At 44.9% G+C, this 26,731-nt stretch overlaps 1 long non-coding RNA gene across 3 annotated transcripts in view; it reads right to left on the bottom strand.

Annotated features, from left to right (window-relative positions):
- LOC136017792 (uncharacterized) overlaps positions 1–26,487 on the bottom strand; it is an 83,185-nt gene extending 56,698 nt beyond the window's left edge. For 2 of the 3 annotated variants that reach the window (XR_010614090.1, XR_010614091.1), the window contains exons 1-2: positions 26,277–26,487; positions 21,721–21,882 (exon numbers count right to left, since the gene is read on the bottom strand). This is a non-coding gene — a long non-coding RNA (uncharacterized LOC136017792). The remainder of the gene's footprint in view (positions 1–21,720; positions 21,883–26,276) is intronic. The other variant, XR_010614092.1, reaches the window with a different exon arrangement.
- Positions 26,488–26,731: the final 244 nt, after the last annotated feature.

Consider the following 26,731-nt stretch of genomic DNA (forward strand, 5'->3'; position numbering starts at 1 on the left):
GATCAGAAGAACAGCAGAACCACAGCAAATCCTGCAACCAAGACATTTTGCTTTTTAATCCCTTTCACAGAACTGAGGATCTCTTGCATCAGGAATTCCTTTCTATGAAAACACTAATTTCTCATCTTTTTTTAAATTAATCCATGAAGGCAGATGTTCTGCTTTGGGTAGGATTTCCAGCTTTTGATAGGTGCTCCTTCCAGTTATTTAACAATGTAAATTATAGTCACAGTGCCATGTCTTCATTTCACCAGTCAAAGGATTTTGCCTCCCACAATGAATTAAAAAATGCACATTAGGAAAAAGCTGGCAGACAGATTATTGTGATTATCTTAGCAGCAGGTATTTAAAGCTCATTGTCACTTAAGCTTCTTGCCAATGCCCAAATTCTTTGTCACAGTCGCAAGGTCTGTGCTGCTGGGATGTTGTCTTGACAGACATCTCCTCCACTGGTGATGCTTCTTGTTTAGACCTTGTGAGTGTGGCTCAGCATGTGCTGAGGCAGTGCCACGGTGACATAGGCTATTCATGAGAAGGAGACGTGACCTGCCATCTGCTCATCCTGTATTTTATGGTCTTCAGATCGCACTGTAATAATTTCCTGGCTGTCATCCTGGAAGGAGACACAGGCAGTGTGAGTTCAGTCAGCCAGCAAGGCAGAGGTGAGCAGAACTTTCAGGCATTAAAGAGGAGAATTACTCAAACATTAGGCGCTTGAAAGGTGCTTTCATGGTATACATAGGTAAGAAGAGAGGAAAGGAATATTCTTCTGACCTCCAGCTTTCACTTCAGTATTTGTTCACCTTGTACTGTGCTACAATATGAAGTGTTTCTGAAGGGGGGGCACTCAGTGGACAGAGTTTGGTCTGGATCCCACTTTGGAGAAGTACAGTGACAGAGTGAGATTCAACCCTTGAAAAGGGTTGGAAAAATAACTTCCCATCACTCAAATATCTGTAGTTTAGAAGTATGTTTGCTCTGAAATTGCAAGGCATATAAGAAAGTATAAGGAAGTTTAGGGCAGCTCTGATCACAGGACTATCATCTTACATTTACCAAGTCTGAGGTTTTGAACATAAACCTACAATCCAGGCACAGCTCCAGGGAATGCATAACACCAAGAGGCCTCTTGGGCACTGGAGGCTGAGCCACAAGATGACTATAGCTACTGAATACAAACAGCAGGTCAAAAAGGCAGTAGGGAGGGCAGGACATGAAGGCCTAATCAGAAACAAGAGACAGCCTGTTTGCCTCTACACAAGGCTGCAGTGGATGCGCTCAGGATGCGCTCTGTGCTCCCAGCCACCATGCCCCAGGCAGGGGTTGGCATTCCCAAGAGCAGGGAAGACATACCTAAAAGAGTAAATGCTGGGGTTGAAGACTGAAGTCAGACAAATCAGATTATATTTTATGTCACTATTTTTTCCTCATTGAACAGATTAATAGCAGTTATGAAATCTCAAAAGCTAAAGGGTCACATTTTTAAAAAGAAGCAAGAATATATAAGTAGCTGCCTTTCACAGGAAAACAGTCTTATTAACAGTACAGACAATGCAAGCACTGGAACAAAGCCTAAAGAAGCAGAGGATGCTGGCAACAGAGTCACATCATTTGGGTTTCTTTTAGGTTTTAATTTCCTCTCCTCTCCATGAAGGTAAATTATTGGCTCCTAAGGACAAGAAAGTATTTCTGTTTGCTTCTCAAGACAGAGAGAAAGAAGGCTTCACAAGACATTTGTCCAGCAGCAGTTAAGCTCAACTCTCTGCATAGTCCATTAATGACTTGTTTACATGTAGATCTGTCCCTCCTTAACTCTTGCACTGGTGTAATCTAGCTCAAGAGTATGTGTGCACAGATTTAGTCAGTACCTGCCCCCCAGTAGCTTTCACATGCTGACAAGATCATAGGGACAACAGAATTGCTGGCCCTCATCTTCTGGCCTCTCAGTTATTCCAGGTCACTGCCTCATGAAGGATTTTGCACCAAATTATCTACCAATGTGGGTGATACTTTCCTTGGGCTTCGGTTTTGCACAAGGCAGAAATCAATTATTCAGAGTGTCTTCATGAGTGGATCTGACAGCACAGCTGGGGTGATGACAGAAGGAAAGATCTGTTGTTTTTTAAAGTAAGATTTGGGGGTTGCAGCAGCAGGGGCAGCAAATGTCCTGTACTCAGCAGAAATCTTGACACGAGGGTCATTCCCTCAGAGAGCAATCAGTATGGTAACAGCAGTTAATAACACCAATTTGTCTGTTGGTGGACAGGGGAGTGCCAGGAGGCACTGACAGAAATCAGCTGTTTAAGGGAACATGTGGGGACAGAGAACATTTAAGGGGACATTAATGAACAACCCAAAGCACCATCACACACAGGGTACCAACAAGAACTGATCCACTCAAAGGAAAATCAGCTGCAATATGATTTACACAGAACCTGGCTCAAAGAAGTAGGACCACACAGGTTCGCCCATGGAGAGCAAAGTCCCAGTGATGTCTCCCATTTGCATTATTTGAAGGAAAAGGTTGCTTCAGAGATCTTCGTCACTGTGGTGTCCGCTGTGGACTTTATCACCAGAGCCAGTTAGCCAAAGGCTAGTGGGGTCAGGAGTCCAGAACCAAGAATGGAAAAGTGCTTCCAAATGAAGCCTTCAGACCATGCTCCCTAGCAGCCGAGCTCCACCACTTGAGAGAGCATTAGGCAAACACAAAATCTGCCCCCTCCTCCATTACTCATCACAGTCCCAAGCCACAGCCAACCAACATCACCAAAATACTCGGGCTAAGGAGGACTATCAATCTCTTGTTTCACTTGTGGGAAAGGATAGCTTTTTAGACCCTGTCCCGCAGGGGAAAAAGGGTACTAGGACTGGCTCCCTGAAATGCCTGTACACCAATGCACGCAGCATGGGGAATAAACAGGAGGAGTTAGAAGTCTGTGTGCGGGCTAAAGGTTATGATCTAGTGGCAATTACAGAGACATGGTGGGACAGTTCACATGACTGGAATGTGGTCATGGATGGCTATGTCCTTTTTAGGAAAGATAGGTCAGCGAAGCGAGGTGGTGGAGTTGCTCTTTACGTGAGAGAGCAACTAGAATGTATTGAGTTCTGTCCGGGGTCGGATGAGGAGCAAGTGGAATGTCTGTGGGTACGAATCAAGGGGCAGACTGGCACGGGTGATACAGTTGTGGGGGTCTATTACAGACCTCCTGATCAGGATGAAGGAGTTGATGAGGCTTTCTACAGGCAACTGGAAGTAGCCTCGCGACTACATGCCTTAGTCGTCGTGGGGGACTTTAAGTACCCCGATATTTGCTGGAAGACTCACACAGCCAGTCATTCACAGTCTAGGAGGTTCCTCGAGTGCATTGATGATAATTTCTTAATGCAAATAGTGGACGTACCAACTAGGGGAGCAGCGCTGCTAGATTTAGTACTTGCCAACAAGGAGGGTTTGGTCGAAGTGGTGACGGTCAATGGCAGCCTTGGCTGCAGTGACCATGAGATGGTGGAGTTTAGGATCCTGTGTGGGAGGAATAGAATACCTAGCAAAGCCACAGTTCTGGATTTCCGAAGGGCCAACTTTGGCCTCTTCAGTCAACTGCTAAGGGAAGTCTCATGGGAAAGTGTACTAGGCGGTAAAGGGGCTCAAGATAGTTGGTTAGCATTCAAGGACCGCTTCTTCCAAGCTCAGGATCGGAGCGTCCCAATGAGTAGGAAGTCAAGTAAGGGATCTAGGAGACCGGCGTGGTTAAACAAGGAGCTGCTGGGCAAACTCAAGTGGAAAAGGAGAATCTATGGATTATGGAAGGAGGGGCTGGCCGCTTGGGAGGAATATAGGACAGTTGTTAGAGGATGTAGGGAGGCAATTAGGACAGCTAAGGCCTCCTTGGAACTCAATCTTGCTAGTCGGGTTAAAGACAATAGAAAGGGCTTCTTCAAATACATAGCAAATAAAACTAACACAAGAGGCAATATAGGCCCACTGCTGAACGAAGTGGGTACCCTGGAGACAGAGGATATAAAGAAGGCAGAGGTGCTGAATGCCTTCTTTGCCTCTGTCTTTACTCCTGCAGACTCTCGCCGAGGGCCCCGGATTTCTATAGCCCCAGAAGGAGTCAGGACAAAGGAGGAGTTTGCTTTGGTAGATGAGGATTGGGTTAGGGATCAGCTATGCAATCTGGACATCTGTAAATCGATGGGTCGGGATGGAATGCACCCACGGGTGCTGAGGGAGCTGGCGGAGGTCATTGCTAGGCCACTTTCCATCATCTTTGGTAAGTCGTGGGAAACGGGCGAGGTGCCTGAGGATTGGCGGATGGCAAAGGTCACACCAATCTATAAGAAGGGCAAGAAGGAGGACCCGGGTAATTATAGACCGGTCAGCCTTACCTCCATCCCTGGAAAGATGATGGAACAAGTTATTCTTGCCAACATGGTTTTATGAGGGGGAAGTTATGTATGACCAACCTTATAGCCTTCTATGAGGAAGTGACTAGGTGGAGGGATGATGGTAGAGCGGTAGATGTAGTTTTTCTTGATTTCAGTAAGGCATTTGATACTGTCTCCCACAGCATCCTCATAGATAAGCTAAAGAAGTGTGGGCTTGACGATCAAGTAGTGAGGTGGATCGAGAACTGGTTGAAAGGAAGAAGGCAGAGAGTTGTGGTCAATGGCGCAGAATCTAGCTGGAGGTCTGTGACTAGTGGAGTTCCTCAGGGGTCGGTGCTGGGACCGGTGCTGTTTAATATTTTCATCAATGACCTGGATGAGGGAACTGAGTGCACCCTCAGCAAGTTCGCTGATGACACAAAACTGGGAGGAGTGGCTGACACACCAGAGGACTGTGCTGCCATTCAGCGAGACCTGGACAGGCTGGAGAGTTGGGCGGGGAGAAACTTGATGAAATTTAACAAGGGCAAGTGTAGAGTCTTGCATCTGGGGAAGAACAACCCCATGTACCAGTACAGGTTGGGGGTTGACCTGCTGGAAAGTAGTGAAGGGGAAAGGGACCTGGGGGTCCTGGTGGATAGGAGGATGACCATGAGCCAGCAATGTGCTCTTGTGGCCAAGAAGGCAAATGGCATCTTAGGGTGCATTAGAAAGGGAGTGGTTAGTAGGTCAAGAGAGGTTCTCCTCCCCCTCTACTCAGCCTTGGTGAGGCCGCATCTGGAATATTGCGTCCAGTTCTGGGCCCCTCTGTTCAAGAAGGACAGGGAATTGCTTGAAGGAGTCCAGCGCAGAGCCACAAAGATGATTAAGGGAGTGGAACATCTCCCTTATGAGGAGAGGCTGAGGGAGCTGGGTCTCCTTAGCTTGGAGAAGAGGAGACTGAGGGGTGACCTCATCAATGTTTACAAATATGTAAAGGGTAGGTGTCAGGATGATGGAGCTAGGCTTTTTTCAGTGATATCCAGTGATAGGACAAGGGGCAATGGGTGTAAACTGGAGCATAGGAAGTTCCACGTTAACATCAGGAAGAACTTCTTTACTGTAAGAGTGACAGAGCACTGGAACAGGTTGCCCAGGGGGGTTGTGGAGTCTCCTACACTGGAGATATTCAAGGCCCGCCTGGACAAGTTCCTGTGTGATGTACTGTAGGTTACCCTGCTCTTGCAGGGGGGTTGGACTAGATGATCTTTTTAGGTCCCTTCCAACCCTTGGGATTCTGTGATTCTGTAATACTCCCCTGTTTCAGCAGGATTTGGATCATAGCCAGTCAGTGCCTGTCCTAAACACCATTTAACACCCACAAAGAGGCTGGAGATGCATATTCTTATTGTTTGCCCTCATCTCTGTGTCAGAGATGTTACCTAAACCTGCTTAAACCTGCTTTGGCATGTCCCAAACCTGCTTAAAACTGCAATGAGAACAGCATTTGTTTTTTCTCAGTATAGATTTTTTCTGCCTCACTGGAATTTGGGTTGCAAGTCCATCACTTCAGCATCACAGCTTCCCATGCAGTCAGCATTAAAAGACATTTTTTCTCTTTCACAACTGTAATTTCAATACCAAATCAGAAAATGTTGATTTTGACAAAGGCTCCAAGCAGCACCACATGAAGGTGCAAAGGTTTTCAAGTATACGTTAGGAGCTGTACAACCTGATTCACTAAGATTTGACAGTAGAACTACTAATACTTAAACCAAATCTGACAATTTACTGCTTTGGGGGGGGGGGGCGACAGGGACTCTGAGATATAAATAACAAGATACTTTAAACAAAAACATCTAAATATGTCAATAACTCACATACCACCTGGGACCCTGCCACAGAACACTAAATAATGATACAAATTGAAGTTTAGCTCCTATGCAATGAGGAAATACCCTCTCCAGACCTTAATAGTTGTCTAGAGAACTTCTTTTTCACATAACTAGTGCCTTGATATTTAATAAAGTTGGCAATTAACTACTGTGTTGAATTTAATCTCCTGAAAATCTTGGTTAATAGGAGAAATGTTAACAAGAATTATTTTGGTAGAGGAGATGGAGAAAGGCACAGAGAAAGTGACTTTTAAACTCTATGCATTTATTTAGCTGGTCCTATCAATAAGTTTTCAGGAAGAGCTGCAAGCACCTGCTTGTGCAAAAGGCTAAAAAGGCCAAAGAGTTAAGACAGAACTTTCCTTCCCAGGGCCTTGGTGCTTTCGCTGTATTGAGTCAAAAATGAGCTCTGGCTCACTCATAGTTTTATCACTACTGTTTGAGCATTTTCTTCTTGTTGACTTTTAATTGTGGACTTTTTAACAAGTGCTATCATGACATTACTAGAGCGTGTATGTGAGAGCAAGTTTACTGCCCAACAACCTCTACAGTATATTCAACACTGCAGGAAGAATGGGTACCCTTTCCTTTCTTGGGGAAATGGAAGAGGAGAATTAAAGGTCAAATATGTTGCTGCCTCCTCTCAGTGAAAGGTACTAGGGGGTTTGGAGCCTGAGCAGAGACTGAGAAGTATTTTTAAAAGGAAGTTGAAGACGTCAGGCTTCCTTGCTAGGGCTCTTGGAATCCTATTGTACCTTACCTTCTCCTAAATCCTAGTCATTATCTCCTTACTAGGAAAATAATGATTAGGACATGAAAGTTTGCAAGAAAAACTTACTGGGAGACAGAACTTAGTTCACCTAATGACTGATGAATTCAACCAAGCCAACATCCCCTTGTATTTATTTTTCTGTCTGCATGTATCACAGAGATCCCTAGCAAGAGGAGAATGTGAGCTGGCAGAGCATGCCACCACTGCTTTCCTTAGGGTACACACATCATCTTCTCAGAAAGAAAAGGGATTTCTCACTGCTATTTGGTCCATAGATTTGATCTGTAAATAAGATTCCAGTTAAGTCTATTAAAGAACACCAGATAATGACAGAACTTCTTGACATATTCCATCTAAAGTACAGCAGGAAAATTTAGATTACTAAAATAGCAACTATTTAAAATTACATAAAAAGTTCTTCACACATCAGCATTGGTTCTTCTATTATTATTTAAAATACCAGTCCAGTATCCCACATCCACTCTTTATTTTTAGTAAGTGTTCATGTACTAAGACAAAATGCCACGCCATTATATTCCATGACCAAAAACCATTGCAATGCAAGTAAAGTTTCTCAATACCTTCAACCAACATATCAAATGTACCTTGTATTTCCACTACATTGCAAACATCCTGTCAGTTCTGTCTTCTTGTTTCTTTTTTGTTTTGATATATATTCTAGGTTCACGTTAGAAGTCAAATTTTTGTCTCACTCTGATACATCAGAATCAAGAGGAAAATCATTCCAGTGTCACCTCAGGGTGAGTCGGGTAGGAGAAGAGAATGAGGTCCAAAGACTTCAATATTACTGATTAAGTCAAGGGTTCTATGCAAAGGCATCTGAAGCTGAAATGGACTCTGATAGTTCAAAGAAAACCTACTGTCAGCATTAGCTTCTTCTTTAGAGTTAATGGTGTCTTTACACAGTCTTTGCCCATCAGCAGCATCTCACATGCTTGGACAGAATTCAGATAAAGCTTGTTTATGTTATCTAGCAGCTAATATCAAACAAGTAATAAAACTCAATCCTAATTGCTGTCAATTGCAAACAGCACAAGCTTGACATGCTGTGAAGAGTACGAGAAGCGTAACTTAGCCATGGGAGCACAGAGCCTTCCCTGATAAAATGGCAAGTCCCCATACAAGGACACATGGTCAAGATACTCATTTGAAGGCTTTTCTTCAGGAGCTACTTGAGCATCCCCACATCTGCCTCTCCAGCAACACAAGGCTCAGCCTACTGCTCATTTTGGGGCTGCAGCACCTCACACCATCCTGATGTAGCAGGATGTGTACTGCATTTGAAGGGAGACAGGTTAAAACAAAGTCAGGTTTTAAGAGGCAGGAAATGAAGGTGTAAGCTGTGCGGTTACTGGTGTGCAGTTACAGAGCTGGGACTGGATCACTACAGGTTCCATCTCCCACAAGTCCTCTACCCATCTCCTACTACAGGTCCATCAAGTAGTAATGATGGCAAACACTAGCATGTGATTTGCTCCTGCTGAAAGAGACTTTAATTTCAGGCAAATTAAGAGAAACCCAGAGTGCGACCTCGCAGATTATTGCAGCTGGGATAACTCTTTACCTTTCGTTGCCAGAAATGTCAACACAAACATGGTGAGTGATGAACTCAGAAGAGTTGCTGGTATTTGCCAGCTGGCTACATCAAACTTTGCATAAGATGTGATAGCAGACACACCACACTGCCTCCTGTCAGCCAGCTTCTCTCTTCTGTCAGCCTCATCACATGTAAAAATCAATACTATTTCAAAAAAATGTATGTACTTACTTATTTGTTTCTTCTTTTTTGGGAATCTGTCCAAAGAAACCAAGAGCAATTCTCCCTGGACCTACCCTCCAGATACAAAGAGAGCAAAAGTGAGTAAGAATGCAACGAGAGAGAGATTCAGACACTAAAACACAGAAATCACCTGTCTTGTGCTTGATACCCATTTAAAAAGTGAGGTCAAGGGCAGGCAGCCAATGAGAGATGCAGGTTAGCCTTCATGTAAGATGCAAAAGTGGTTCAGAGAGTGTGGTCTACAGCACAGAAATTGAGGCAGCCCCTTTCCCCAGTCTAGCCAGGACTAAACACCTCCTGCAGAGTCAAGGGCATTGGGCCATGCCCTAAATGACATGTTGTTTTGTCCCATGTCACCATCATCTGAAGTCCTGCATCCTTGTGAGGGCACTCAAGTGCATCCCCATCTTAATGACCAAGTAGCTTGTGATGGAACCTGTTGTTTGAATTAATCCATTATTGCTGCATTTGTTAATTTAGACACTCTAGCAGTAAACAAAATTTGCAGCAGGATGTAGCACAATTTGTTTGTGCCTGTATTTACAGAATATGCTATGGCACATTGTTGCCTTTCTCAATAAATCACACAAACTGCTCCTGTGTCTCATGCCCTTCAATATATTAAATGCAATAGTCTCTTTTATATTCTTTAGCACAGAGGAGTACCTCACATTGGGCATGGAGATTGCTCCAAATGTCATTGAAAGTCAGCAGTCAAAATCCCTAAAGTACTGAATGTCATTGACAATATTACAGAGCATGGACAGATGAACATGATGTCAAACTCGGTGTCTGCTCCAGAAGCTGGAAGAAAGGCATTGATCAGAGAACAGAAGCCTATGCAGGATGGTGACTGCGCAGCAGAGGGATTCCTGGAGCTGCTCCCACGATAACTATTAAATCACAAATCCTCATTTTACAGCAATGCTAGTTAGTTTTCCAGGAATCATCCCTTAGGAAACAAGCCTCTCTCATCAGCAGTGCAGAACTGGCTATTATTTTAAGACCATATTGCAATTTTGAAGTGCCACACAGAACAAGCCAAGCTTGCACAGAAAAGCACTGTACTGATCTCCACAGCATGCTGCCTCCATGCTGGTTCCCCCAGCAGCTCCAGGGCTCCCCATCCCTTAGAAATACCCCAATGACCTTCAAGGAAATCAAAACTGAAACATCACCCCCTGTGCTTGTGAAGCTGAGCTGGGTACTTTTATCAGTTCTCTTGCATGGAGGAAGATGTCTGTGGAGCTAATGCCAACTGCCTTGTCTGACTTGGTGCCTGAGCAGAGGTCACAAAACATCTTTAGGGGTTGGACCCTTTCAGCAGGCACCATGTCAAAACAATAGTGATGTGCTCCCCCACCCTGATCACCAGACACTGGCATAAGAGATTAAGCTGGGGGAAAAAGTCCACCTGCCACTTACAACCAGTGTGTCCAGGAGAGAAGCCAAGTACAAACACCAAAACACCTTTCAGAGCTGTACCTGCGCTGTTCACCTGCCACATAACCTCTCAAGCAGGTCTAACAGTGCCATCTACTGACTGCTGCTTCGACAGATTCCACCACCCAAGTAGCAAGGGACAATTCTTCAACTCTAATTCTTCACAAGAGAGATGGTAGAGATATAAGCTGCCACGGAGCCAAAGACAGTTGAGAAGCAAGAAATCTTTTGGGTTTCACTAACTGCTGCTCCTGTTTCACTCCAGATTTAGCCACCATTACACAGTCACAACACAAATCAGTCAAACTTCAGCTGTGGAAACAGTGATAGACACAAGTATGCTCTTAAAAGCCACAATAACATGAGATAATCTTAGGTTATTTTAATTAATAGAGGTAGAATGAAATAATTTCTGATGCCAGTGCAGTTGGTCTGTGAGCTGCACTAATCTAGAAAGACAGCCAATGTTTTGACAAAGTGAACATTGTGGCATATGCTACACCTAGGTGGTTTTAATGGGGGGCAAAGACATCGAGACCAGAGACTAGCAAATCAGCACCAGTCTGAATGCCAACACTTCCATCTTCATTAGCCAGTGCTCACTTTTGTGTTAATGGCTGATCATGAGCCAGCACAGGCAGACTTCAGAAGCACCATATGCAACTCTTTGCAACAAGAAGAGTATAAAAACAAGATTTAGCTTACAGAGGAGAAAATACTCCAGCCAGCTTTTATACCAAGTCAGGCAACAAAACCACCAAAGCAGAAAGCAACAGAATGCAATAAAACAAAACCTGGCATCTCTCTTTTTTGCATCCTGTGCTTTATCCAAATACCAAGAAGAGAGGAATGGAGATTGATATTCAACAGCTGCCTGCAAGCAGCACAGAGGAGTTGTGGCTGCAGCAGTGACAGAAAGGGCTGCCAGTGTCACCCTGCTAGCCCTTTGGAGTTGCTGGCACAATCAGTGACATTTTCTGTCCTGCTCCCATTCATTTTTTCAGCTCCTGTAATATTTACTAGCTGGACAGGCTGGGTGATGATGCGGCAATCAAGTGCTTTGCCACACAACCTCTACCAGCACTACCAGACACAAGCTACATGGCCAGTCTGTCCTGGTTTCCCATCCTTGTGTCCAGCTCCTCACTTGTGGGCTGCTTAATCCCTCACATCCCAGCCACAAGCACGTTTCATTTGCAAGTTTTGAGTCACGTCCTCTGCTGCCTGCACTTTACACTGAATGGTGAACCTCTCTCCATACATTAGCCAATGGAGAAACTAAGAGATTATGAATTCCACTCGCACATTGTGAACTATTTGTTCTGGTCAAACCAGGAATTATTTCATGAAGAAACTCACAAACTATGTAGTGAATTGTCTGCGAATTTAGCAATGTGCTCACAGGCCATTTTCAGACAGAACAAAGGAGGAATTAATCCAATAACTTAATTAATTGCAAATTATTTTCTCTTGTGTAATGGAAGGACTTTCCACTGAACTGTAGCTCCTATCCAAAGATTTCAGAAAGCTTTGTACACTGTAATGCAGCAGTACAACTATGCTCTCAGAAAGGAGACATTTGCTCTCTTATAGAAAGTGGGAAAAGTGAATGGAAGCTGGGCACTAAAAAAGTGATTAAAATAGCCAAAGTGATGAGAGACTGGAAATTGTGACTTTCACATAATGAGGGCTCAAGATTTGTGTGGAAAACTTTTTTTTTTGCCCTGGGAAGAGACAGGGGGGAAGGGAAAGAGATTTGCCCTTCCTCAGTTAATCCCAAGAGGTTAGGTCAAGATTTTGACATTTTCACAAACAAACAGCGACAAACAAACAATCAGCTTTGAGGAGTCTCATCTGTTATCCTGAACTGTTTCTCGCAGAAATCAAGGAGGTTTGCCAAACATTTTAAAATGGAAACTTAGAATCTCATTCTTACAGTTTCAGATGATACCCAGCAAAATCCAGTTTGGAAAACCTGCAGAAACCGGCACTTCCCTGTGACCTCCCTTTCTGGAAAAACACTGAGCTCAGTCTCTGATCCCAGGGAAACTGATCCCAGAGACCATCTAGCCAGTAAAACTAACAGGGGGATGTGCAAGCCTGAGCACAGCCACAGCTATCTGTCCCTCTCAGGCCAGCAGCTGGGAACAGCATGGATATTAGAAGGTGGGCCCTGGGGCAGGAAGATGCCCAGCTGAATTCAGAGCACAGCCTGCCCAGATTCCTGCTCCTGCCACCCTGCAGAAGGTACAGACACTGCAGGTAGGTGAGCAGGGTTAGGTGTGCAAAGTTAAGTGCATGGGCCACCTACAGCCCTCAGCCGTGCTCAGCAAGCACTTGCTATGGTCAGGAGAGTCCTACATGTGCAGCATCTCACCCAAGACATTTCAGCAGAGCAATTAACTCCAGGAAGGGCTTTGCTCTTTCCAGTAAAGCCGAGGTTAAACGTCAGCAGATGCGTGTCTTGTTTTCTGGGCTGGCCAGGGCTGACAGCTGCACTTTACTGTGATCCATGCAGGGCTGTGTGAAAAGTGCAGGTTACGACAGCTGTCAGTTATAACAACCAAAAATTGCCATTTACAGCTTGAGCAAAGTCTCAGACAAAGCAAGGCCTTAATAATGGTTAGAGCTGAATCCCCTTTCCAAGAAAGGCCTGCACAAGACAAGTAGATAACATTTGTGCTCACAGATAAAAGAGATGTCTCAGTTCTCTGCTATATGTGAAGTGCTCCACAGAGCTAGGCAGTGATCATCACTGGGTAGTGATGCAAACCTGACTCAGTTAGTTCAGTTCAGTGTTGAGTTTGGATATGCTTATTTTGCTTCCCTGGGGAAGGAAGTTTGATTTTCCTCTGTGTCACCAAGGACTACTCTCTAATGTGAGAACACCAGTTTGATGCTGAGTAGCTTTACATGGAGAGGTGACAACATAGCACACGATAAACACAACCAGAAGGGATTTTTAACCCTTTGAAGTAACATTACCAGACAGTTCAACTTCATTTATGCAACTTTGAGAAATAAGCCCTAAAACATATATTAGTATTCCCTTCCTAGTCCAATCAAAACTCCTCCAGAATCTTTAGTGTCAGGCATAAAATAGAGCTTGCACGGTAAAATACTTCTCTAAAATGTATTCTTGTATTTAACTTACTTTCAGAAATTCTTGATTAGAAAATCATGTCAAAAGATCATTATGCTTTTAGCAAAGTTAAAATTTCAGAAGAGGCTGTTCAGTTGTTTTAATCACTTACTCTAGTTCTAAGTTCCTATTGTATAAATAAAATGTGGTTTAAATGTTACATAAATTAATTTCACATACAAAAGTGAAATCAAATACTTCAATTAAGGTTTCTGTAGTACAAATATCCTCATCTAGATGAGCTCAAAGGAAAGCATTCTCAAGACTTGGAAAATCATTTTCCATATTTATCTCAGCATAGAAGGAACAGCTTTGAGATGAGGGGGAATGGAAATGTGCTGCTCTAGCAGTTCAGGATGTCCCGGGCAGAAGTGGTGAACCTTTTGGACTTGGTTCCCCTTGGCTCCTCCACTCCTGGACTCCTTCCCTTCCCAGCCTCCAGCCCTCCTGCTTCTCCATGGCTGCTTCAGCGCCAAGGCCAGTCCTCCACACTTGCCCCCACATCCTGCTGGACTGAAATGCTGTTTTATGAGGCTCTGCCTCCTACTGCTGGACCACCTCCCACAGGACATGTTCTGTCCTACAGATGCTGCAGCTGCCTTCATTTTATCGAGCTCTTCTCTCTGCCCCAGGCACATGTCAGGACATATCATCTGTAGAGAACACAAAAGAGCTCACTTATCACTTCATGGTTAATCATATAAAATTTAAGTTTTTGTCCCAGCAAAAATCCCACACCATCTTAAGCCTTGGCCTGAAGATATATTGTGGATGCTATATCATCATCACCTCAATATTCCCAGTTCAGAGAAAAATACAGTAATTTTCCAAAGAGCTACCCCAGGATTTTCTTGGCAACAAAGCATAGGTGACATCAGTAGCCCAAGAAATTCCACAGAGTGCAAACAAAAAAAACCTCTCAGAATTCAGCCTGGTTCTGGCTCTCAGAACATCTGCTTTAGAAAGGTGATTTTAGCAGCTACTTAAAAGCAAAGCAAACTTCAGTTGTCACACAATCAGCACAGCCAACTAAATTAGAGAAGCTTATTTATGTGCCTAACAAGTTGGAATCTGCAGAAAAACCTGCTGGGAGCGATTTGAAAAGACTAATGAGACTTTTCTCATCACCGACTGGGTATATTCTCCTTTAAAGGTTTATGAGCATGTTATTTAGTTTCACTACAGCTTTTGCAAAATCATTAATGAACTTGTGAAAACAATTAGAGAGATAAAAGGGCAAGAAATGTACGCGTTAGCCTGAAACCTGTGATAATACAGAGTAGGCGAAGCAGAGGAGAAAGCACTGCTTTGAAGGCATCAGACGCAAGATCCTGATGTTTTATACCTGTTAAAATTATCATTTCTAGTTTTGCTCCTGATAAGCCTGAAGTGGAAAAATATCTTTGTAGAACATGATCATGGAGACTCTGTTGCTTATTAAACCAAGAAGGACAGCAGAACAATCTCATTAAACAGAAGACATGAATGTCAGGCCATACAAAATACACCTCATTAATATCTGCATAAACTGAATGGCAGGGGCATGAATGCTATAAAGACTGGATCCAACTTTGATCTTTTGAAGCTACCTTTGAATAACTACATATTGCAGAAGAAGAGCAAATGTTCAAAGGGAGAAAGGATCTAGAATCACAGACTCAGTGTCATGGAGGTCTTTTCTTATTTTGGGGGCACACAGGTTATTTTGGCAAATAAACCCACTGAACGCTCTGATCAGTGAATACATTGACTTTTTTCCCCTTGAAAAGGCATTTTCTCCTTCTGTACCAAGCTTACAGGAATGGACATGGAGACAGCCCTGTTTTGCTTTAGAATGTCATGCTCCCACCCTACAAGTGAACCCACCCTACGACCGCCACTCTCCAGCAGCACAAATGCCCTTTGGCTTCAGGAACCATGGTCTGTGTGCACTGCAGCTCTGAGCACCAGCATATCAGAGGCTTCCCAATGTGAACCAAAGGCCTGGGACTGAACAGCATACAGTCCTGTCATGAGTGCAGCATGGGACCAACCTGTAGACAGGTGACCGACCCCACTCCAGCTATCAAACTACTCCCCTGCCTCCCAGCAACTTCCAGCTGCTTGGCACACCTCAGCCTGTCTCATGCAGCAGAGGCAGTACCTGCTCTTCAGCTCAGTGCCTGTGTTCCATCCAAAAGCATAAACCTCTTTATTTATATCTATCTCCAGTACAAAGGAGTAACCAATTAATTTCAGAGAGACTGCTGAGAGCAAAAGAGAAAGTAATGACCAGCTTTCTAAAATTACTAGCTTGCTCTTTTCATATCACTTTTTTCCCCTGCATATAAACACTACAGTATTCTCAGCCCTGTGCAACTGAGCCTGTGCCTCAGCATTCACCACACGTTCATGCAAATGGTTTCTCTTCTTTGCTAGCTTCTCTGATCAAGACTCTGAAGCTCTCAGACATACAATCGTTAATTCAGAAAATAGAGACTGCAACCTTCACTTCTTCTCTTTTCCCTTGGAAACACTGCAAGTTTGGCCAGCTATGTGGCAAAAATATAGCTAAATATAGGTCAAAAAAGCAATGTCAATTTTGGATGAATTATGCAAGCTGAACATAAACTGCAATAGATACTTGCCGTGTCTGGGGAAGTCTGAAAATCAAGTCCCTTCTCTGGACATTAATGACCTGAAACTGGCAAATTGGAATCACAGTAGTCTGTCCCAGTCACAGCCTGATGGCTTAGGTAATGTCTGAAAAGCAGTTGGATCTCGGGAAGGGGAACATTTTCAGTGTGGTTTCATTTCTTAGGTGACTAAGTCACTTTCAGAAATAGAGTTTGGCTGCCTCAGCCATGCCATCATTCATAAGTGGTTTAACCTACTTGCTGGGCTCTCTTTTCCAGTAGCTGTGGCCAGTTCCAGTTTGGGCCCAGAGTCCCAAAGCAAGTACAGTGAACTCCTGGCTGTGAGTCAAGTCATCCTGGAGAAAAAGAATGAGTACAAATGCCTCAGAGTCAGAATACGCTGACAGGAAAAAAAAAAGACATTTTACTATCCCCTACATCCGTACTACCTGGATTTGACTAAGCAGGATTGGTCCACAGCCCAGAAAAAGTACTGGAAATCCTGGCAACGACTTGAGTGAATTTGAATCATGCTCAAAGGCTCACAGATTTTGGCAGTGAGTGAGAAACGCCAGCTAGAGTCTTCTGCCTCTAGGACACTCTTCTAGGAAGAGCAGCATTGTGTCATTTGCTGCAACAATCAGCATCTTGCATGTACCACCTTTGCGCTCACCATCTGACACTGCAATCACTCCAGAAGCCTGCTCACTCCCATATCTGCTCCACTATATCAGCATTTGGCCTAGCCCCTATGTTTGGTAGGGAAAACTGCATAGAAAGATTCTACACATCAGCCGTAACTCCTTTCCCCAACACACTCCAGTCTTCTAATTGCCTTGTTTGCATTCTCCTCTCATCCCTCAAACCTTCCTGATGGGAATAAAATACACAGTAGGTGACAACTTTCACGTCATTTTCATGTCATGCCTGATAGCTTCTGTAGGAAGTTTATTGATACTGCTATTCTTTCATTTCAATTTTACCTATACATTTCTGCCCTCAGCAAACTCTCTATATGCAGTTATTTTCTGAACTGTTTTCAGCCTACTCCTGATGTTACTCTCAGAATGATCTGAAGATGGATAATACAGCTGTCATTTCTCAAGGCTCCACTGCCATGCTTTGATAAAACCCAAATCATGGTTTTGATGGTGCCAGATTTTACAAGCCTATTAAGCTGTCTCTGCCAAGTGATGGTTTTCCCTTTACAAGATCTGGGCTGACACAGGGTTTCCATGCTCTCCACAACGTTTAACATACCATCTCCGCCCAACTGCCTGCCATTTATTGTTTTTAATCTGACTGTCATTAAGCAGACTCAAATGAGGAAACCTGAATAGCCATAAGGAGCAATCACCTTATTTGTTCTCAAGCAGGGTGTCAAGGAGAAATATTTGTGTTTAAACAGAAAAACAAACTCTGAAAAACAAAACAAACAAAAAAAAAGATACCCTGCCTTCTGGTTCAGATTTCTATATTGGGTTTTTTCTGGCAAAATATCTCCATTCACCAAAGCATTAAAAACACATTTTAGTCCCTCCTAAGTCTGAGAAATTAGAAACTTAGTACATACTCAAGCACTGCATTGAAATCCCAGCAGCATTAGAAAGACACTGCAGAAGGCAGAGATGCAGAACAGGTGGGAATCACAGAATCCCAAGGGTTGGAAGGGACCTAAAAAGATCATCTAGTCCAACCCCCCTGCAAGAGCAGGGTAACCTACAGTACATCACACAGGAACTTGTCCAGGCAGGCCTTGAATATCTCCAGTGTAGGAGACTCCACAACCCCCCTGGGCAACCTGTTCCAGTGCTCTGTCACTCTTACAGTAAAGAAGTTCTTCCTGATGTTAACGTGGAACTTCCTATGCTCCAGTTTACACCCATTGCCCCTTGTCCTATCACTGGATATCACTGAAAAAAGCCTAGCTCCATCATCCTGACACCTACCCTTTACATATTTGTAAACATTGATGAGGTCACCCCTCAGTCTCCTCTTCTCCAAGCTAAAGAGACCCAGCTCCCTCAGCCTCTCCTCATAAGGGAGATGTTCCACTCCCTTAATCATCTTTGTGGCTCTGCGCTGGACTCCTTCAAGCAATTCCCTGTCCTTCTTGAACAGAGGGGCCCAGAACTGGACGCAATATTCCAGATGCAGCCTCACCAAGGCTGAGTAGAGGGGAAGGAGAACCTCTCTTGACCTACTAACCACACCCTTTCTAATGCACCCTAAGATGCCATTTGCCTTCTTGGCCGCAAGAGCACATTGCTGGCTCATGGTCATCCTCCTATCCACCAGGACCCCCAGGTCCCTTTCCCCTTCACTACTTTCCAGCAGGTCAACCCCCAACCTGTACTGGTACATGGGGTTGTTCTTCCCCAGATGCAAGACTCTACACTTGCCCTTGTTAAATTTCATCAAGTTTCTCCCCGCCCAACTCTCCAGCCTGTCCAGGTCTCGCTGAATGGCAGCACAGCCTTCTGGTGTGTCAGCCACTCCTCCCAGTTTTGTGTCATCAGCGAACTTGCTGAGGGTGCACTCAGTTCCCTCATCCAGGTCATTGATGAAAATATTAAACAGCACCGGTCCCAGCACCGACCCCTGAGGAACTCCACTAGTCACAGACCTCCAGCTAGATTCTGCGCCATTGACCACAACTCTCTGCCTTCTTCCTTTCAACCAGTTCTCGATCCACCTCACTACTTGATCATCAAGCCCACACTTCCTTAGCTTATCTATGAGGATGCTGTGGGAGACAGTATCAAATGCCTTACTGAAATCAAGAAAAACTACATCTACCGCTCTACCATCATCCCTCCACCTAGTCACTTCCTCATAGAAGGCTGTAAGGTTGGTCATACATGACTTCCCCCTCATAAAACCATGTTGGCTGTTCTTAATGACCCCCTCATCCTTGATATGCCTAGTGATGGAGTCAAGAATAAGTTGTTCCATCACCTTTCCAGGGATGGAGGTAAGGCTGACCGGTCTATAATTACCCGGGTCCTCCTTCTTGCCCTTCTTATAGATTGGTGTGACCTTTGCCATCCGCCAATCCTCAGGCACCTCGCCCGTTTCCCACGACTTACCAAAGATGATGGAGAGTGGCCTAGCAATGACCTCTGCCAGCTCCCTCAGCACCCGTGGGTGCATTCCATCCAGACTCATTCTGGGAAGAATGAGACCTGTTATTCCTTCCAGCACTGTTTCATTACTGTCAGACATTTACTATTCTGATGTGCAAACTGGGTCTTGCAGGCAGTATCTGTCCTTCTCTGGTCCTTCTAGATTTTGCTAATGGGGGCTGCACTGTACAGGGGGGCAGACATCATTTAACCTTTAATTTAACATCAAATCCAGACAATGTTACTCACTTCCTGAGAGTTTTCAAGGGGTTAACCAATTCTTGTGGAAAGCGGCCAAATAACAGAGGGTTCATAGTAAAGAAAAATATTAATCATAAACAGAGATGGCTCTTCTGGACAGCAGCACAGCCTGCCCAGATGGTTGTTTTGAACGATATTCAGTAGCTCCTCACTGCAACTGCCTATAAAAGCTCATATGCCTAAACAGAGCCATCTCAGTGGTACCTTAATGCCTTCATGGTTGACACTAGACCCAGCTTCCCTGCCACATTCCCATCCGAACCTCCCCCTTGATAGACAGCAAAACCCCAACAGAAGCGAGAGCAGTACCCATTCCCTACTTTGCTGAAGCCTAGCCAAACCTGAAGACATTTTCTAATGTTGACAAACAACAATTAAGTTGCAAAGCAAATTGTTGTGAAATGGAGGTCATAGGGAGAACTTTCCCATTTCCATGAGTGCTAGTAACACACAGACGACTGACCTGATAGAAAACAGCAACCTGGCAGGATGTGCCAATATCCACTAGTGTCACGTAGCCCCAGATCCCAACCAGACCTGCTGCACTGTCTGCAGAAGTAAGCACAGCCTTTGCTGGATTAACACTGCAGAACACAATGCAAGGCTGGAGATTTGGGAACTAAAAAGACAATGTGTTTACAGGAGAGAAAACAAGGATTCAGAGAAAAAAGTAATGATCTCTGCAGTGCTGATGCCATTCTTGCGTGACTGAAGATCCAGGCAGCATGAGAGCGACCTTAACTTTGTACATAGACCTAAATCCAAAGGACTGTCCCCAGACCAAAGGGTCAGCTTTCAGAGAATAGGAAGACATGGAAATAAGTTTAAATGAGAGCTGAAAGGAAACTCAGGCTTGGAGAACAATTCCTGCAGAGACAGACATAAGGAATTTAATGTGTCTGAATAAAACAAAGGGACAACTCAGTTGATACTCACAGATACTTGCAAAAGGAAGAGCTAGCCAAAAGTAAGCCTCATCAAAATAAGACCCAATGGGCAGAAACTGAAGTCAAACAAATTCAGCTTTGAAATAAAAGCTTGTTTCCCAGCACTGAGAGCAATTAAACCATTGGAATGGCTTCCCTGGGGAAGTGTCAGACTTCCCCACTGGGAAGTATAGCACTGCTGGGTGATATACTTTAATCTGCTTTGTCTATCCCTACACAGTCACATGTGCCAAACAGACATATTGCAGTGGTCCCATCCCACATGGCCTGCCTCAAGGCTAAGGGCCTTTTTGGCTTACATGTGTCCTGCTGTGAAACAAGAGCCTGAAGCCAAGGAGCATCTTCCCTAGCCCAAACTTGGCTCTCACTCCCCTGGCAGGGCCTATAGCAACCTGCAGACCTCCAGAAAACACCAGGCTCAGAGCTCCTGAGCTGTTGTACTTAGAAACAGACCCTACTTATTTTTTTAGAGCAATGTAATTTGCTGAGAAGAAAGGAATATTCAACTGCTCGTGAGTGAAGCACACAATTAGTAATGCAGATTGCAGGTCTCTCCAGCCACTGCCACCACTCTTTCCCTTTCTTAGGAACTTCTCTCTCATTGGGTGCACTCTCTGGAAATGGCTGTAGTACCAGAGATGCTGGGCCTAATTTTTGAGTATTTTTTGCTCATAAAACACTCATCTCCCAAAGGTCATATTCTATTCTAAAGATCTCTAACATGGCAGCCCACCACAGAGGGATCATCTCCCCCCCCAGTAGAACACAGCCTGTGAGCAGACCTCACCTCCAAGCCTACCTGAAAGGGTTCTCCCAGCTCTGCAAGCACAACGAAAGCACAGTACTCTGAACTCGCATAAGGAATGGACAGATTGATACAACCATCTATGCCACCTATTGTTAGCCCACTTAGAGCATCCCCAAACTGTACACTGCACCTGCATCATGGAACCAGCTCATTTTCCTAAATGCTGTGGCAGTGTTTGTCACTGGGACCATGCTTCCTGAATGAAAAGGTGGGGCATTAGACCAGAAATCTTTACTGTGACTAGCATAACCACAGTTACCTTCAGTGCAAGGGTCAGGCACCACATTTCACTTAAAATTCTTCCCTATCAAGCCTTCCAGATACCTTGAATAGGCCAGTTACAAGCCAGACAATATTGCTTATTCATTTGCTTTTCCATTCATTAAACATATTTCCAACCAAGAGACTTTGCTGCAACTTGATAAGCAACTGAGCCACATTTACACTTGCTCCCAAATCACTGACTCCCCAGTAAGCACTTTAAGATGGCAAGAACAGCAAGTGGCAGTAATTTTCCAGCATGAAAAGATGAGGTCATACCTGCTTTAGATTTTCCAATGCAAGGTTGAGCCATTTCTTTTTATGCATTGCAGGTGCCTTTCAAGCATACAGCAAGTTGTTTCGTAACATGCTGGAACATCTTGCTTGATGAGATCTCTGTTCAAATTCTTATTTTCCTCCAGCTGGGCCAGGGCTTTCTGGCTTTGACACAATGAGAAAAGCACACACATTTCCTATGACATATATTGCAAAGACTCAAGAGTCCACGCTGGCAGATGCAGTGCCCAGGCATCCACCCCTCTCCAGCAGGTTGCTTCCCTTCCTACCAAACTGTCCACAATTCCTCTCTCTGCCTCCCCCAGCTTAGGAGTGCAGAACCAGTCATGGTCCTTGCATGTGACTACATGGGTACTTTGCCTATCTGACCCACAGTATAACACAATGGAAACAGCTTGTGTCTTACACCAAGGAGGAGCAACATGTGCACCACGTACCCTGTACAGATTTGTCTTTCAAGAGCAACCACCAGCATGTAACACAGCAATGCAGCCAGTGTTGATGCCAGAAGAGTTCAGCTGTCAGAACCCACAGACCTTCATTAAGCACTCGGCAGTTATTTGCTTTTATAAAGTCTCCTGCTTGTAACAACCCTACCCATGCTGCTGCTTCAAGAGCAATGTTTCACAAATAGCCATGAAGGGGTTTTATCTTAGAAGAAAATTCCCAGTGAGGCCACTGTTTTCACTCCACTACTGCCCCTCCACTGACACCAGGTGTCCACCCTCCCCAGCACACATAGAACAGCAGATGCATGGCACACCACATTACACAATTTGTTAGATCAAGGTCAGAAAAAAAACAGTAATAAGCCTGCCCGAACTCACGAATAAATGGAACAGTTTAATTATGGGTATGCTTTGACAGAATTTCCCTTTCAAGCATTTCACAGTGCTCTCCCAAAAACAGATGAGGACCCCAAGAATATTTACAAACATATCCTCACATTACCCCTGAACGGGTGAACCATTTTACAGGCAAGAACCTGAAATGGGAGGTTTGCCTACAGAAATCTATGGCTCATGGTATCTACCAGCCCCATTAATGTGACAGCAATGGAGACCCTTGTTGGAAAGTGAAGTTTTACATCAGAGGTAGGCAGCACATTTCACTCATGTGCAATGTTCTACCTAAAATGTCACATTATTACATTTTGTGCTATTGTGCTTGATTTATCAGTAGAAGGATTCTGCTTTCTTTCCATCTTCCTGACCTGCCTTTAGATTCTCCAACAACTTGACTACACAACACAAAAGCCATCCTGTCTTTTGTGGCCATTCTCCTTAGAGAGATTGGCTCTTACTTTACACTGTTTACACCAGAGACAGCCATCAGCCGCATCATGAAGACATTTTCATCTGCCTCTGGTTTGGTTCTTGAACTGGCCAAGCCTGGAGAACCTCAAGTGACTTAGCTTTTATTCAGGCTGCAATTCCTGCTGTCCATTCCATGTAGCCAGACATAGAAGAGCAAAATGACACTCAAAAACTAAATAGCTGGAAAAGAGACAGAACCGTTACACAAAACGCCTGAGATGATCCTGCAGAGAAGGTGCAGCCTGAATAGGAGCAAGCCCTCCAAAGGCAGTAAGCATTGGGAAGTGTGCACACAGTGAAGCAATGCAGCGTTCATCAAGAATTCAGTCATTGCTCACCCTCACTTTACTGAGGTGCTCAGACAACATGAAAATGGAGACATGGGAATCTGGGTCTCCTTGAAAGTCAGAGGACAAGTATAAGCCAGAACAGTGCCTTGGCTGGCATTTAGGTGCTGGACTGTGCTCCCACATCAGACTGCAAAGAGCTGAACAAAGGCACTGCCTGGACCTTGTACTTCTTGCCAGACATTATTTGATGGCCACTGCCACCTCGTGGCACTGTCACCCACAAAAGGGCCCAGAGAAAAAGTATGGACTTTCACCCTTGTTACTCTGCCATGAACAACACAACTTAAAACAAAGGAGCTCTCTGGACTGCACAGCAGCGTAGAAGCAAGAAGAGACGAGATCATGTGGTTTTCCCTGGCTGGAACACCCTTGCTAAACATCCACTAATTCCAGGCCAGTTAATTCAGCCCAGGGCTTTGACACCCATCCGTGTCAAGACATTTTTACTAGCACAATAGATCAAAGCAGGTTCTGCTGCATTCAGAGCACACTTGTAACTAAAATCTATTATATGTGGTACAGTCGCCCTTTAAAAAAGAGAACTCTCACATTCAAGAGAAGAATAAGGCCTGGAGAGACTTGGAAGTTTTCTGTGCTGATGGATAGCTTGAGAAAAAGCACACCTACCACCAGAGAAGTTGTTCAGGGTTTACTGGAGAGTACCTCCCTGCAGGTAAGGTGTGGTCTACATTATCCCAGCTGCCCCTTGCTGTCTCAGAAGCTGGTCCAACAGAAATTTCCATCCAGTACTACTACTCTCTAACATATCAAACAGTAACAGCCCAGGCTTAATCAATCAGACACTCCAGGGTCAATTCGCATCCAGGGCCCCAGCTGAAGGCTGATGCTTAGGAACTCCAAACTGTTGGTATGCCCTGACTGTTTTCACACAAAGTCAAGGGCACGGTCTGCCCATGCCACTATACAAGGACACTACTGGGACACTACATTACTTTCACTGAGGCAAGCCCTGGCTCACCACTCATCTATTCTCGGGGCAGTACAACCTCCTGTCTGCTGAGGTGACCTACCACCACCATCAAATCTTCCAAGACAACTTGATCACCAGTCACTTCTACAACATGAACTTCTCCTGAGGACTGCCTTTAATGAAGGTCCTAAATCTCAAAGCTTAGCACCATTTCTCCCTGCCATTTTCTTTAATTTTTTAAGATCTCTGTTCACATTGGCAGAGTGACACCTAAATCAACGCACACAATTGAACCACAGATGAAATCATAAGGAATGTTTCTTTGCAAGACAGGTTCCTCCTTCTAGGAGAGGGAGAACACCTGGTGTTACGTTCTCAGCTATCCTGAGCTTCCCTTTGCCATTGCTGGAAGATCACTTCACATGCACTCGGAAGGATGATGCAGAGCCACTGTTTTCATTGTCTACACACGGTCTTTTGGGCAAGGGTCACCACGGGTTAACCCAGGCAGTACAACAGAGGAAACCATTCCCTCTGGAGGCCAATAAAGCCTTCTCCAAAGTTCCCCTCTGCAACTCCAAAACACAGCAAAGTTGTAGTAAAAACATGTGTGAAATATGCCAGTTATACCCCTGAAGAGGTAACACCCACTTTCAGATGCCTGGCAGGAGACAGTCAGACCTTTCTCTTCTTTCCCCCACCAGCTTACACTACAGGCAGGTCTAGGAGCACACACGGAGAGCAGGCACCCCTGCATGAGTACACCTGTAATTATAACTTCACCTTACCCTGATTCTCCTGTGGAAGTGTTAGCAGGAACCCTCCCTCCTGCTGCTGTCTGACCTCTGCCTATTGTCCGTACCAATATTTACTGTCGCTGTGGTCTCCCTCGCTCTGTAGGCTGGCTCCCAAAGTCTTTTCATATTTGGAATGTGTCAAGTAAATGGAAACACTGACAGAGAGAGTAGTTTAAGCATCCAGGAACCAAACTACCATTAAAACACTAGCACATACAGGAACACACACTAGTAACCTAAGGAACAGTAGCCAATCTGAAAAGCAATAGGTAATTTTCTTCTGTCTCCAGCTCTTTTTAAGGCTCATACTACCTGTCATAAGTAGCTATTAAAAAGCCCATACTGCAGCATGGAAGAGAGGAGGGGGAAACCCAAAGCACACTACAAAACACTCTCCCTCAAATTCTGCCCATCAAAAGGAATTTAATCTCCAGCTGTCTACCATGTAAGAAATATCAAGTAAAATAGTGAGAATAGACTGCAAAATGCTGTTACATTCACTACCGAGGGAAAACATTTTTGATAGGGTGACCTTTGCATGGAGCTGTGTTCATACTGAAATGCATTTTGCAGACCATAAAGAAAGCAGCTCCTTTTGACAGCTGAACTCAATACATAAGAACTATTTAAGAGAAGCTGCGTTACAAACAGTGGGTGGCAGATGACAATTAGTTTTATTCTTCTATTATGTTACTGATGGGGGGGGGAATTATCGCCATTAGTCACAGTGTGTTTGATACAACAACAAAGAGGGACTGGGTTCTCCCTGTCTTCTTCCCCATGTTTAATCTTCCCCGTGTATCTGTCAGCAGTGCCTTTATTCCTTCGTACACACACATACACTTACTCTCTGGTCTGTTCCCAATTTTGTCTCCCTTTGCTTTAATTTCAGCCCGATATATTTAAATAAGTTAAATGCGAATCTGGTCAGCTTCCTGAGCTGTGGAAGCATTTTGCACTGGTGCTTGAAGATCAAAAGCTAAATCCAAGAAAGGTGGGGATTAAAGAGGAGGAAGAGGGGGGTAAAAAAGCAGCACAGGGAAGAGAGGGGTCACACAACAAACCCTCCACCAGCGCGAACCGCTCCCTCTGGTACTTGAATGGGACGGCATCCGCTCCTTTCAAGATGTCGGCTGTGCCTCACCTCAGCGCAGGTACCGCGCCAGAGCCCAGCCCAGGGCTGGTCAGTGCCCGCCAGCGGGGCTGCTCCCGCTGAGGGACGGCGGTCGCAGGCCGGAGCAGCCCTCGCAGCTGGGGAGAAGGGACACACAAAGGACTGACACGGCGGCTGAGAAACAAAAGACCACGCAGCAGAAAGCCCCCGGGCAAGCTGTAACCCCCACAGCCGCCCTCCGTGCCGGCTTTCCACAGCCCCCCGGAAGGGGCAGGGCCAAACCCCTCGCAGCTGCGGGCCGGCAGAACCGGGGACGCGGCTGCAGCCATGGAGGGGGCCAGGCCGCGGTGACAGGCAGGATCCCCACAGAGAGCTGCCCTCCTGGCACGGGTGGTGGCTGTGTGGCTTTAACAGACTCAGGGAGCCAGGAGCTGAGCCCTGCAGGGGCCCGACCGCTTACTGGAGGCGCAAGAGGCTGAGGGAGA

The sequence above is a fragment of the Lathamus discolor genome, chromosome 6 (genome assembly GCF_037157495.1).
Source record: "Lathamus discolor isolate bLatDis1 chromosome 6, bLatDis1.hap1, whole genome shotgun sequence".
Classification (NCBI taxonomy): Eukaryota; Metazoa; Chordata; class Aves; order Psittaciformes; family Psittacidae; genus Lathamus; species Lathamus discolor.